The following is a 14,991-nucleotide window of genomic DNA, read 5'->3' on the forward strand; positions in this document are numbered from 1 at the left end:
AGGGTTTGTGGCTTTTCATGCACACGTATAAATTAATGGTGCCAAATGGAGACAGCCTTTCAAACAGCAAACTCGTAGTGAAGGAAATTCCTCTTTTATAACTAGAACACCTCTCACAGGGCTAAGTCCTTTGTTAGTAAGGTAAGTTCTGGAAATGGATTTCGGAGTAAAGACCCCAGTATTTGTTTTTATTCTCGTGAAACCAGTAAAGTGCTGACAAAGAGCAATGTGTCACCATAGTTAGAAATAGGGCACATTTAAGTGTGTTCTTTATTGCCTTTGAGGGGTGGGTACTGCTGTCCTTAGCCACGCCACCGTTCTGCAGAACAGCGGCGGGACGGTTACGTTCACTCGAGCCCCACCTGGATATTACACACCCTCTTTAAATATGTCAGACCTTTAGGAACATTCGAGTGATTATAATACACCCTCATCATGTTCCCATAGGTCTAAGTCTGAAATACGCTGAATCTAAAAGAGTGAAAGGGTATGTTTTTCCGCTGCCCTTCATGCCATATTATTTCCTATCAGATGGTAGCCCCGTGTCGAAAGACTTGGCTATTTCAAGTGTCATCTTTTTTTTTTTTTAGGTAATAAATGTAGGTGCTATTTTGATACATACCTGTTTTTTTTCTTTCTTATTGTTTTTTTAAGATTTTATTTATTTATTCATGAGAGACACGAGGGAGAGGCAGAGACACAGGCAGAGGGAGAAGCAGGCTCCATGCAGGGAGCCCGACGCGGGACTCGATCCCAGGACCCCAGGGTCATGGCCTGAGCCAAAGGGAGACTCTCAACCGCTGAGCCCCCCGGACGTCCCCATACCTGTTTCTTTAGATCTGGGTGTTAAGAGGTGTGAGGCCTCACACTCAAAGGACAGTCGATTTGTGCACAAGCTCTGAGCATGAGCAGGGGGGGACGGGGTATGAGCCCTGGTGAGGGCCTCCTCGGTTGAGAGGGAAACGCAGGTGTGCACAGGTGTTTCTCTGGGGCGAAACTGGGCAGGGGCTTGGGCAGCAAGGTGCAGAGCGAGAGGCTTGAGAGCAGGCTTCCCGACGCTGCTGCACACAGACCCCTAGCGCGGCCGAGCCGGAGCGTAGACGTGAAAGTAGACTCACGACCCAGAGCCTCTGTCTGTGCTCTTAGAAAAGCCTGTGCATATTCAACAATTATACCTCCCCTCGTTTTCCTGTCTGGGGGTGGGGGGGGGTGGACGTTCTACTGTCTGCCCCGGGTGGGCCTTTGGGAAAGGCCTCGCGGCCGGCCCGACGGCAGGGCCTAGGCGGCTCGTGGGCATCAGGCTCTGAGCGAATGAAAGGCACCGCGGCTCCTTCAGAAACATTCTCGTAGTTCTGATTAAGGACACAAATGAGGGCTCTGAGTCTCCGCCTTGCTGCAAGTGGCACTTCCTTGCCGCGGACCCATTTGTGGAAAGAGAGGACGGACGGGGGGCAACAGCCTTGGGGTGAAGACGCAGGTCAGCACCACGGACGCGCTTCTTTGACGGGGGCCCCGTAGCCCGCGCTCTTAAGTCGCTCATCACGGTTATTGTCCTCGATATTGTTTGCTGCTCCCCTGCACCGCCGGCCCCGGGGGGCCCTGAAGGGAGCAGCAAGAGCATCTCCACATTTGCTCCTGGAGAACTCTTACAATATACTGCAAATGAAGAATTCCTAAAGACACAAATACTGAAGGCTTGACAGCTACAAAATACCGAGAAAGACTCTCTTTTATATACACGATGGCCCATCGGTGCCCGCGCTACTCTGTGAACCTGTGGCCCCTGTGTTAAGTACCTTATGTGGGAATAAAAACTGTTTTTTTATTGTCTTTTGCTGTGTCTTTTAGTGTCTTTTGCTGTGGGAGATCACATTCCGTTAGCTCGTCATGTTTTTATTTTATTTTATTTTATTTATTTATTTATTTATTTATTTATTTATTTATTCATTCCGTCGTGTTTTTAATCCTGACTTAAGAAAAGCCCTGCTGCACTGAGGGGGGCACTTGACGGGATGAGCACTGGGTGTTATTCTGTATGTTGGCAAATTTAACACCAATAAAAAATAAATTTATTATATAAATAAATAAATAAAAGCCCTGCTGTGGCAATTCTGAAAGTAAGAGTCCCACGCATCTCTCTGCAAGGGCCGGTGCCTTGGCCCGGGCCCTCCCCTCGCGCCCCCGCCGCACCCAGCGCCAGCCACCCTCGCCCCCCGCCACAGGCCGTCGGGACACACGGTGGCCCTGGCGTCGCGCTGCTCTCTGCTGCCGTGTTCTTGAGGAGGCCTCCCCTACTGCAGAGGGGGCTGGAGGAGGTCAGCTAATGCGATTTCACTTTGATTGCTTATTTGAATTTTGGATGCAGGGAACCCTGAACCAATTCCCTGAATTTGTCATAATCATAATTTAGTTATCCGCAGCTGCTTCATTAGATTTAAGGTCCTTTCAAGAGAATATTGATTATTACAGCTCTTGATTATCTACTAACAATATTCATAAGAGGCCCCCGTCTCCCCCTCCCTCCCCCCGACTCACTCGAAGGCCCCGGCTTGCCCTGCTGTCCTTGTCGGTCACAGCAGCCCCTCCCGAAGTCCCCACCTCCCGGTGACCCGCGATGTCAAGCAAGGCCCTCTGTCCTTGCAGATGCCCCGCATCCCTCTCCGTAAACCCCTCTGCCCCTTGGGGTTCACCCTCTGGCTGCCGTTCGTGTCTGGATCTCCACCCCGGCCAGGCGCCCCCGTCCCCCCGACCTCAACACTCAGTGGGGGCGCCTCCTGTCCCCGACTCTCTGCGTCCAGCCGGGGGTAAGGAAGCCCTTGCACCGAAACACGAGGCCTGTTGGCCCCGCTCGATGACCTAATCAAACGGGAACACGAGCGGGGACACCTGCCGACTCGGTCTTCAGAGTCGTCGTGTGTAACGACATGTGTTGTCGCCCGAACGGAGAAAGTGGACATTGATCAGATAGGAGCCTGTCACTTAGGCGACTCCTCAGGCCGTTTAACAGAGTGTTTGAGAGCATCTGGACTATTCCAAGCAGGGCCAGGCGGCGGAGGTGCAGCAGCAGCCAGGACAGACGTGGCCTTAGCCTTCGTGGGGCTTCCAGCCTGTGGACGTCGTGGGCGAGCAGGGAGGCCGTGACATCCCCGGGCGGCCGGGCCTTGCAGTGCAGAGGACATGGTTCCCCAGGTCCCGGGAAAAGGTTCCCAGGGAGACAACTGCCAGAGAAGCCTTCCTGCGGACAGTGACCCCTGGAGCGGGAGCCTGCACATCGGGGGGCTGGGGGGAGGGCCTTCGGGCCGAGGAGAGACGGAAGAGGCCAAGGCAGAGAGAGGAGGGCTTGATGTTGAAGCGCACGACCTCGTAGGAGAGCTCCAGGTGTAACGAAGAGGGAGCTGAATGTCTCGAGAGTCCTTGGCTAGTCTTCTAGAAAATTCCTTGACTTAGCTCCCGTGGCGTATTCGTAATTCACTGACCACTGTTTCTTTAGCTCCTTTTCTCAACACATTGTAGAATTTTTTTTTTCACATCATAGAATTTTATGCTTAAAACGCATTTTACTGACGACTTACGTTTCCTATTCTAATTACTCACCTTATTTGATTTCTTTGTGTTTTTTTTTTCTTTTTTCTTTTTTTTTTTTTCTAACCAGAAATGGATAGAATTAAAAGCGCTGTGGTCTGCCATGAGGAAGTAGGAAACAGAAGATGTAACGGGCTACACAGCATTGCACTTAGAGCGGATTCTGTGCAGGTTCAGTTCCCCCACGCTTGTCAGAAGTTGTTGAAACATTGCATGCCTTTTTTGAATATAAAATGTGGGCAGACATGTACTAATAGATCAAAAAATGACACTTTGTCAAAGAGGGCTTTCATGGGAAAATGTTCTGAATAAAATGTTTTCTTTTACAAAGAACCCGACCTGTTTAACATTCCAAAGCAAACACAAAAGAACACAAAATGCCTGGACTTACTGCCAGTCACAACCGCCAGTTTCATTTACCCTTTCATACTTTTTTTATAAATATATTCCAAAAATCGTTCCCCCAAAGAATTATCAGTTCTACTCCATGATAACCCTTACTTGAAGTAAAATAAAAGTAGCTCAGACCCTCCTCAAAATGGATTTCTTTCAGACTTCCTAGCACTTCTGATAGTACGAAGATGATACGGTTGGCTCTGTCTACCGTCAGACTCCACGTAATTATATGGGAAGCAACAGCTCCCTTATCTATTAGGAACACTTGCTGAGGCTGACTGTACTTCACTATTTGGCAGATGAAATACAGAATTAAAATCTCAAACTAGTTTTCAAGTTGAGTTTTTTTTTCTCCCCCCCCACCCCCACCCCCACGGTCATTTTAAAATCTTTTAACCTAGGGAAAGATGGGAGCCAGGAAAGAATGGAGAACAGATGGCATTTAGAGGCCTTAGCAAGATGAACAAAGCAGATGCGCCTGTGTGTCTACCCCTACTCATTCCTCAAATAGTACTTCCCCGTTATGATTAATTTGTGATGGATCCGATGCTTCGGATCTTTTGAGGATTTCCACAATGAAGATAAGGGTTGAAAGTTGGGAAGCTAAACTGAAAAATCAATAGATAATTGGCTTTGATCACAGCCTCGTATCATCTTACCTAAACAGGAGGGATATCTATATATGTTAACCCACATCCTTGGCAGGGAATGCACTAAGTCTGGCTCTTGAGTGGGAATATCATTCATTGTTTAGGGTACCAGGGAGGAGGGTTGAAAGAAATAGAAAACAGATGGCAGTTGAGGTAATGGAGATACGGTACAGCTTAAAGGCATCCTGGAACGCCGCGTAATTGTCCTGGTGTGAAAAGAGGAGAAACACTCTGCGGAGCTTCATTTCACGCGTAAAGCTGAGCCTGCTCAGAATTAGAGTTCCTCAAGGGTGGGAGGGGATGCAAAAGGTTTGAGCTTCTAATCAGAGAACGGCAGGAACAGATTCCCCCACTGGAAGGGTCCAGGTTTTAATAAAATACTAGAAAATTCTGTGTATATCGTTATGAGAGAGTCTAATATTGGGAGCAGTAGATTTTAATTCCTAACAGCTGAGCCAAGTGTGTTGCCTTCGTCTTTTAATTAGCTCACACTGTTATTGCAAGGGAGAGGTGTTTGGTGCTGGTGGTGGTGGTGCTTATAAGCATCTCACGACTGGAAACGCCTCCTGGAGGGCTCTGGGTTGGGAGCTGGGGCAGCGAGGCGCAGAGCTGTGCCACGAGGTTGTGCATCCTGCCTCCTCCGCTACTAGCTATGGGGCCCTTGGCAAGTGCCTTGGACTCCCCAGGCCTCACTTTGTCCACCTATTAAATGGACCTTATAACGCCAGCTCATGAGGCATTAAGGTCAGTGCCAACACGTATTTAGCAGCTAATACATGGTAGCAATATCATTAAGAGATTTGCACAGCCTGGCAGTTTTTCCACCAGACACACCGAGGAGTGGGATATTCATAGATGGAGCTCCTCACTGGCCCCAGGAAAGCCACTGCGATGGTTATTGTCGGTGATTCGGATTTCCTCAGAATCTGTAAGCCTGGAAAAACTGCCGTACGTTACCACCCGTTCTCTCTTGGTTCCTAGGTGTATAAACCATGTTGTGCGTTTAAATAGAAGGTGAAGTCAGAACATGTCCTGGTTCCATTATCAGACTGACTCAAAGGTTTTTTTTTTATACCGATTGTGACACATTTTTTAATTTTTATTTATTTATTTAATATTTATTTATTTTATTTATTTATTTATGAGAGAGAGAGAGAGAGGCAGAGACACAGGCAGAGGGAGAAGCAGGCTCCATGCAGGGAGACTGATGTGGGATTCGATCCCGGGTCTCCAGGATCGCGCCCTGGGCCAAAAGCAGGCGCCAAACCACTGCGCCATCCAGGGATCCCGATTGTTACACATTTATGAGTCATGTGCTAAAAGCAGTGGTTGCCCCTAAATGTATGAAAACCAAAATTTAAAAAAATAATAAACCAAAAAACAAAAATCAGTCTATAAAATTTAGTTCCCTTTATAGTCAGAGCAATCAGATCCTTGACTGTATAGACTGTTGTTACCTAAGAGGTTGAAGCATGCATCGTATGTACAAAGGAAACATCAATGACGCATCAATATTGGATTCTACTACCTATTAGCCCATCGAGATAGCCTAGAGTCACACCTACTACAACTGGCTCATTAGGAGTTACAACTGAAACCAACACAAGATACAAAGGAATCCTGATTTATCTTTTTTTTTTAATATTTTATTTATTTATTCATGAGAGAGACACAGCGACACAGGCCGAGGGAGAAGCAGGCTCCATGCAGGGAGCCCGACGCGGGACTCGATCCCGGGACTCTAGGATCACGCCCTGGGCCGAAGGCAGGCACTAAACCGCTGAGCCACCGGGGCTGCCCCTGATTTATCTTAATATTAAAATTTTACAGCGCTTTTTGAGCTATTTTATAAATTAATTAATTTCAAAATGGATGAAGCAGTAACATTGAGGTTTAGCTAATTATGTGTAAATTAAATATAAGCATTTAAAATAACCATTTTAATTAAATACAAGACTCAGGCAACTAATCATTAAAAGTGGAATCAGTAACTTGAGATTTATCATTCTGAGAGGACTTGCATCACATTTCTAATGAATTCTTTCCTCTACTTAAATGAAAGGCAAAATGTATCTTTCCAAAGTGGCAGCTAGTAAAAGATAACTCTTCCTTAGGTCATTGTTGTCAATTGGAAATTGAATTGGAGCAAAAAAGTCTGCTTTGCTATAGCCTCTTAGACACAAAACTGCAGTTACTATTTTCTGAACCACTTCCAACTTGACTTACTATTTGGGGTCTATATCTCAGAAAAACATCTCAGAAAAATTCTGATAACGGGAATAACACTTGTCACTACCAAAAAAAATGGGTATCTTTTGTAAGAAAAAAAATCTACTTTTTATGGATGAGGCGCTGAGGAAAAGAGCTGAATAGTTTGTGACATTTTTTTAATTAAAATAATTTAGTACAACTTCAAGAGTAATGCGGAATAATGCATTATTAATAATAATAATAATTAATAATAGCTTCATTTTCTAGGTAGCAGCTATCTATACACCAAACTTTATATTTGTAAGAAGATAAGAATATATCGCTCTGTTCAAACTTCTCTCTGGTAATTTGTATAGAGTCAAAAAAAAAAAAATAACCATTGGCTGGTTTTTATAGTGCGATGGAACTATCACTTAGCGTGAACCATAACCCGGCAAGTGCTTAGTCAATATTTGTAGGTTGAGTAAAAAGGTTGATAAATCTTACAAAATATCCTTCAAAAGATTATCTTTTAAAGCTACTTATTGTGCGTGACACCTTCTACTTGAACCTTTCCCAGATGCTGAATAAAGCCCACGAGCCTCGCCTTCGCCCCGTGGGGGCGGCGTGTTTTTCTTGCCATCCTGCTCTCTCTTGTGTTTCTGTTTCCTGGGGTTAGTATAGACCTTAAAAATCCAGACGAGAGCAGTGCCTCTGCTGGCTGAGAGAGAGTGACCTAAAAGCAAGTTAGCTTGTTTTGTTCCTTGTGCTAAATACCTGCAATTACCGATTGTCACATTTTTCTTGTCGTAGCCCCGAACTAATTGAAGGTACTACCCTTAGGGGATGGGTTCCGCGGCGTGACGAATGTTGAGTGCCCTCTTGAGTTCAGCATTTTAATTATTCATAATTGCAATGATTTCTGTTTATTTGGGAACTTTACAAATAATTCTCGCTTCTCAAACAAATTGAGAAGCAGAGAGGTGGAGGCTTTTGTCGCGTTGTCTCACGCGGAGGTCCGCGGGCGTGGGGAGCGTGCGGGGGTTCTCCCGCGCGGTGGGTCCAGCGTGCAGGCCGACGGGGGCACAGCATCATTCACGCGTGCCTCCTGGAACCGAGTGTGTGGGCTTATTCCTGCTGCCTCTCCGGCTTCTCTGGAACCGTCTGGGCAGTGTTGGGATAGTGAGGGGGCAATGCACGAGGAGCAGGTGGAAGAACTGGAAGCGACGTGTGAAAGGGTGTTGGAGGAGACGGAAGGGTCGGCCGCTGGCTGTTAGCCAAGTGTATACAACTTTTTAAAAAAATATTTTATTTATTTATTCATGAGAGACCGAGAGAGAGAGAGAGAGAGAGGCAGAGACCCAGACAGAGGGAGAAGCAGGCTCCATGCAGGGAGCTCGACGCGGGACTCGATCCCGGGACCCCGGGGTCACTCCCTGGGCTGAAGGCAGCGCTAAGCCGCCGAGCCACCCAGGCCGCCCAGCATATACAATTTTAAGGTCTTTTCTTTCTCTTGGAAGAAAGTGGGGCCGTGCGCACGGGTGGCGTAGGCGGTTAAGCGTCGGACTCTTGATCTCGGCCCAGGTCATGGTCTCAGGGTCCTGGGATCAAGCCCCTTTGTGGGCTCTGCGCTCTGCAGGGAGTCTTCTTCGGATTCCCTCTCCTTCTCTCTGCCCCTCTCCCTGCATGCTCGCTCCTCTCTCTCTCTCTCTTTCTCTCTCTCTCTCTCTCAAATAAATATATAATTTTTTTTAAAAAAAAGCATCTCTGTATGTGTGACACTCTAAGTGCATTTGCATATGAGGGACCTGCGTAAAAGACGAATATCCTGGCCATTTTGGACCAGGATAATCTTTACGTCTGCTATCAGCAAATATATACTAGTGATAATGATGTGTTGGGACCTGGCTCCTATAATCTATTTAGATGTCATTATATGTGCTTAATAATAGCCTGGAAAAAAAAAAAAAACGATGAAATCTTACTTTAAAGAAAAAGACTTGGGGCAGTGCGGGTGGCTCAGTGGTTTAGCTCCGCTTTCCAGTGTTTAGCTCAGTGGTTTTAGCTCCTCCGGTGTGACCCCCGGGGTCCCGGGATCAAGTCCCACATCGGGGTCCCCGCGGGGAGCCCGCTTCTCCCTCTGCCTGTGTCTCTGCCTCTCTCTCTTTCTGTGTCTCTCATGAATAAATAAAATCTTTAAAAAAATAAAAGAAAAAGACTTGGATATTGCAAACCTATTTTATTCTTTTTTTTAATTTTTTTTCATTTTCTTCTTTCTTTCCTTCTCTCTTTTTTCTTTCTTTCTTTCCTTCCTTCTTTCTTTTTTTCCTTCTTCTTTCTTTCCTTCTCTCTCTCTAATATGGTGCTTTAGCGTTAGAGCCACAGGTGTACCCCGCAGCTAGAGAATCACTCAGGTCTCCTGGTGTTCTGTCTTCAACTTAGGAAGAAGCAGCAAGCACTTAATATATCAAAGTGGTAGCAAAGGTAAACGTGATCGATGTGGATAATCGCCATACGGCCGTAAGGGCAGACTGGAGATACGCAGTGTGCAGAGAGTACATCGAACCCCTCTCACCTAAAAACTCCAGCAGCAGCACGGTCAGCACGAGGTTCTGCTGCAGGAAGCATTACCTGAAAGTGCATGTGCGTAGCCCCCGTCTCTGATCAAAGGGGATGAACGATGACATATGCCAGGGTTAGGCTCACATGTGAGCTCTGCTGCTCATCGGCAAATTGTGTAATAAAGGCCCTGGGAGTACCATATAAGAAAGAAAGAGACGGATGGATGGAAGGAAGGAAGGAAGGAAGGAAGGAAGGAAGGAAGGAAGGAAGGACAGAGAAAGAAATGTTCTGAGCATCTGAAATACTTCTGCTTCTTCTCGTAACACATCTTTAACCATAGCTACTAAGGAGCTGCAAAATAATAATAATCAAAATGAAACAAAAGACTAACTGGGAAACCACTCTGTCTCCATCTCCACCGCCAGGTGCTAAGAAGCAGAGAAGAAGCCACGGGGACAGGCGGTGGTGAGTGGGCCATGGAATATCCACCAACCAGATAATCCTCGCGGGCCGCCGAGACGTGTCTGAATGTAGGTACGTGTGCCCTCCCGCGTGCGCTCCGATCCCCACCCCGCGGTGCCCCCACCCCGCGTGTCCTTGCCCTGCCACCTCGTCAGCCTCCTGCAAGCGCCCGTGGCTGGCATGGCACAGACCCACAGGAACCCCCGGTGGCCGTCCCACAGGAGGCCCTCGCTCCTCTCCGGGCTTCTCAGACGCTGCACAGACGGCTTTAAACGGCCTCCCGTTCCCCAGTTTCAGTGTTCCCCTGTAGAAACCTTCCCCACTGCCTCCGAGCCTTCTCTCCTGGACGCAGAAAGCTTCGTCCTTGCTGTGCCGACGATCTGAAATAACTTCCCCGAATCCTCCTAGCTGGTTTTAGTTCTGTTTTTCCTCCAAGGCCTAAGTCCAGTTCCACCTACATTACAAAATCGTGCCGATTCTCCATCCCAAATATGTCCTTCCTCCCAACCTGCTGTAGAACTTGTGGTTACACCCGCCTCTGACATTTAACGACTTTAAGGAGTAGCACTTTGTGTCTCCATATGCATGTGCCCTGTGTCCTCGGTGTAACTCTTTTATTTCTGGAAAGGTGGGATCTGTTGCATTTTTTTTTTATATACTGCAATCCAGGGTGTGCAGCAGTGGGCATGTAGTGAGCTGCGATGACAGAGCAAGGCCCCAAAGCAAGACGGTCGGGAACGCAGATCTGGAGCGAGACTAGCAGACTCTGAGTTTGAGTTCCTGCTCAGCAGCTAGTAAACGACTGTGGCAAAGTGTGTGTTTTTAAAGATTTTATTTATTTATTCATTTTTTTAAAAGATTTTATTTATTCATGAGAGACCCAGAGAGAGAGGCAGAGACACAGGCAGAGGGAGACGCAGGCTCCCCGCGGGGACCCCGATGTGGGACTCGATCCCGGGGGCCAAAGGCAGGTGGTCAACCGCTGAGCCCCCGCAGGCACCCCCATGGCAAGGTCTTTAAAAATACTTTCTGTGCCTTAATTTCCTTATCTCTAAAATGGGAATAATAATACATCCATCCCCTTGAATTATGGTAAAGCTTAAATCAGTTAAGTGAAAAGTGCTTGGAATAGCCTAATACTTACTGAACGCTCAAAAATTGTGACCTATGTATTACTGTGTATTTATGTAACGGTCCATCTCAGGCAGGTTTTCCGGTAATGCTATGAGATAGATCCTATCATACCCATTCTAAAAACAGGAGGTCTGTGGCCCTAAGAGGTTGGGTTGTTGCCTGAAATCACAAGAAGAGGCAGGACGGCAGCCAATGTGTCCGACCCCAAACCCCGGGCTGTCTCTCACTGCACTTGCCTCACACACTAGTTCCCGTGGCTGACGGTGAGGTGTATAGTTTAAACCAAAGCATGCTGAGATTTCAGTAGATTTGAGCTTGAAAAGTCTTTTCAAGATGCTCTAGGTGACTATAAAGACCCTTCTTATGAAGGGCTCATCCAGATGCAGTGGGATCATAATCACCGCGTCTGTCTGTCTGTCTGTGAGGTTTGACGCAGAGGCTAAAACTCAACCCAACAAATATTTCTGTTCCCAGGCACTGAAGGAGGATAGAGAAAATACCAAATGGGTAGTGTTGCCCCCAAGGTATCTTATAACCTTGGTGACTCAAGTCCTGGAAACCAAGCCGAAACTCCGCACGCATTTATGATCCTTTCGCCCCTGGGCCCCTCTGAGACTGGCTCTTCCATGTTCCTTCCCTCACCCCACGTCATGATATGGTCTGGATGCAGCAACCCCTGCCTAGGAAAATAAGACTTTGGGGTTTGGCAGAGTGTGCCATGCCATGCAAGAGCAAACTGTAGCACCTACAAGCTCTTAAGTCCTTTTTTTCCATTTGGAATTATTTGGGAGAATTTTCAAAAGGCCCAGGTTAAACTTGGCAGACGGGCCCCTCTTGGAATATCTTTATTTTCTAGGAAATCAAGACTGGTTCTTGTTGCTGCCAAAATTCCTTGGCTGCCGCTGCTTCATGTGCACATCTGTAGAACTTAGCACCGTGCTGAGGTCTAGTAGAGGACTGATAAACGCTTGCGGGGTTTAATGAAATGTTGGGGCCCCGGTGATACAGTAATATGCTCAGTCCCCCGGCCCACCACGGAATCAGAGTAACTTCAGGTAAGCTCCGCAGACCTAGGGCAAGTTCCTTTACATGGAGACTCCCCAGGAGGGGACTGGGAGGACCAACATTTTTAAACACTTCCTTAATTCTAGGTTTTTTACTTTCTGTGTACCGTTTCATTTCGTCATCAAGGTAACCCTACGAGGTAGGCATTGGGATCCTCCGTTTACCAACAAGGAAGTCAAAAATTCAGGGTTTAACACCAATATATTCAAAAATCACATAGCTGGTGAGAAAAGAATTCCCAACACCAGCCTGATCCAAAGACCAACAAATGATGAAATAGGAACGGGGGTGAAGTGAGCCCCAATTCAGAGTCTGTTTGGACACCAGCTTCAGGTGACTCGGGCGCGTCCTATAACCTTGCATGCCTCTTCCTCATCTCATGTCCCCTTGTCACGAAGACCAAAATACGTTGCAGGTAAAACTGCTTTGAAATTATCACTGACGCTGTAAACATCGGTGATGGTTAATGGGTCTGGTAAAAAAATAAACACTGGAACAGTCTCGAGACCCCCCCAAACGGTCTGATATCCCTAGCAGGTAACAGAAGGAAGGTAGAGGCAGTGAAAGAAGGAGAAGGCTCCAAAACAAGCCGACGCCGTGCCCGTGGAGGGACTTTGGAAGCAGATCTAGACAAGAGCGCTCTAGAGCTCGCGCCTATCCAGGGCTGTGCAGTCACCAGTTACTAAGAGGCGGTCACCCCTGTAAGAGGTCACATCCTGTGGGTGTAATGGGCCCTGGTCACGAAACCAAGGACGGACGGGATGGAGGATAACACGGCAGCAGTGAGGAGTGTGGCACCCGGAGCCGTGTACCTTGTCCCAGGCACGACTGTCGAGGCTCCTCACTGGAGGGTGAAGAGTGATGCTGCCCTTACACCCTCGGGCCTCAGGGTCCGGGTGTCCCGGAAACACACCCTGGGCGCCTCAGTGGGGGCCGGGCTGCTGCTGCTTCTTGGAACGATCTATCCAAAAGTTTATCAGAGCAATTAATGGCACTTCAGGTTGTGGCTGATGTCTGCTTTTTTTAGGATTTATTTATTTATTTATGATAGACATAGAGAGAGACAGAGAGGCTCAGAGACACAGGAGGAGGGAGAAGCAGGCTCCATGCACCGGGAGCCCGATGTGGGACTCGATCCCGGGTCTCCAGGATCGCGCCCTGGGCCAAAGGCAGGCGCCAAACCGCTGCGCCACCCAGGGATCCCCCTGATGTCTGCTTCTGACCTTGTACACGTAGGAAATGTTGTTGATGAGTCTTAAGCATCAGTGAAGTTTCTGTGCCAGTAACACAACTCAGTCTGCAGGAGGTGCTTTCCGGTCCTTGGCATTTAACTGCAGTCCTAGTGAGCTTAGAGAATAAACCCTTCATCTCAGCATCTGATCGAATCCATGTATTTCGATTAAGAAAGTCACCCGCATTCTTTTCATCTCTTTACATGGTAAGTTCCAGAAACCACCTACCAGATTTTTTTTTTATTGTATTTTAACCTCAGTGACAACAGGCCACCGAACTGACCCTTTAAATATGAAAGGGTCAATATTTAATATATAAATATTTCAAGGAGTCAGAGAAATTACAAGAGCATTTCTGGAAGTGTCTTCGCTGAAGCCTGCCTGGGGGAAGCCTCCACGGCTGAGATGGAGCATCTGCGACCAATGGTTCAGGCTCATCTAACCCGTTTCAGCTGCCAAGTATTTCTAAAAATATAGGCCTGTGACAGTAACACATTTATTAACCTTCATTATTAGCACATTGAACATTTTAAGTAACCGCCTTAATATTTGAAGTTTATCATCGTTGTTCATTATTAAACATCTTGATGACAGAGCGCGTTGTCAGAACAGTGATGGGAGTAATCACGGCAAGGAGCGGCTACTTTGGGGAACGTTTTTAGAGCGTAGTCTCAAAATATACGGGTTTCTGTAAACTATAAGTCATTATACAAATATTATTTAAGAGATTTATATATAATGTATTCATGAGACATTAATATTTGATATCTTTAATATGAAATTATGTTTTTCTGCAAAGTAGTGAAGTATACGGAGGAAAATTTTCCTACTTCTACTTAAAAAAAAAATTCATGAATGTGGATTTTCTAATACAGAGCAGGAGCGCATCGGAGAGAAGACTCGTAAGAGTCCGTGTCTGCCGTTACAGAGACCTTGTTCCGGGCTAGACACTTTGTGAAATAGATCGCTTTGGTCTTCAGAATGGCTCTGCGAGGTCTTGTTTTCTTCGTAGATCCACTTAGACAGCGGGGGCTCAGATCTGTTAGCAATAGATTAGTAGACGCGTAACCTAGTGCCCCGGTGTAAACCCGGGTGTCTTAGGCTCCTGTCCTCATGCTCTTTAACTATTAGGGAAGCCATTTTCCTCCATAAACAGAGAGGACGTAAGGAGTAAAAAAAAGAAAAACTCTCCAAACAACAATGATAATGGTAGCTGTCATTTATCCAGGTGCCAGGCCTGGGGCAGGTGCCACACGGCGCCCTTGGCTTCACTGACCTCATCGAGAGTTCGTAGGGGGTTCGTTCGTCTCAGGGTTTTCAAGCGAATTGGGTATTAATATTTTCATTTGCCTTGCGAGAATTTTAGAGTTCAGAGGCGTTGAGTCACTGACCCCAGCAGCAGAACGGAGTTGCCAGCCCAGGTCTCGAGGAGTTCCCAAATCCATATATTCTTTCTGCAGAACGTTACCAGCTGACATAGATTTCTGATCTATAAGATAAAGACTCTGCCCTGCTGCATACTTCTCTTTGTTTCTCGGAATTGATTCGAAGAATGACTTTAGTTTTATTTAGAGATTACTGCTGGTAAGGGACTTTCAGAAAATCAGCATTAATTCAACGCGTATGCACTGTTTTGTGTTTATCCTGTGGCGCCCGAGTTTACATCAAAGTCATATTTTAGCCTTATAAGCCTCGTGTGCTCAGCTTGTATTTCGTGA

The 14,991-nt window shown here is 46.8% G+C and overlaps 1 protein-coding gene across 7 annotated transcripts in view; it reads left to right on the plus strand.

Annotated features, from left to right (window-relative positions):
* Positions 1-14,991, plus strand: part of HS3ST5 (heparan sulfate-glucosamine 3-sulfotransferase 5) — a 255,230-nt gene that overhangs the window by 143,342 nt on the left and 96,897 nt on the right. For 6 of the 7 annotated variants that reach the window (XM_072831686.1, XM_072831687.1, XM_072831685.1 and 3 more), the window contains one exon: positions 9,806-9,914. The gene's annotated coding sequence lies outside the window, so the exon portion shown is untranslated. The remainder of the gene's footprint in view (positions 1-9,805; positions 9,915-14,991) is intronic. The other variant, XM_072831690.1, reaches the window with a different exon arrangement.

The sequence above is a fragment of the Canis lupus genome, chromosome 7 (assembly GCF_048164855.1).
Source record: "Canis lupus baileyi chromosome 7, mCanLup2.hap1, whole genome shotgun sequence".
NCBI classification, from domain to species: Eukaryota; Metazoa; Chordata; class Mammalia; order Carnivora; family Canidae; genus Canis; species Canis lupus.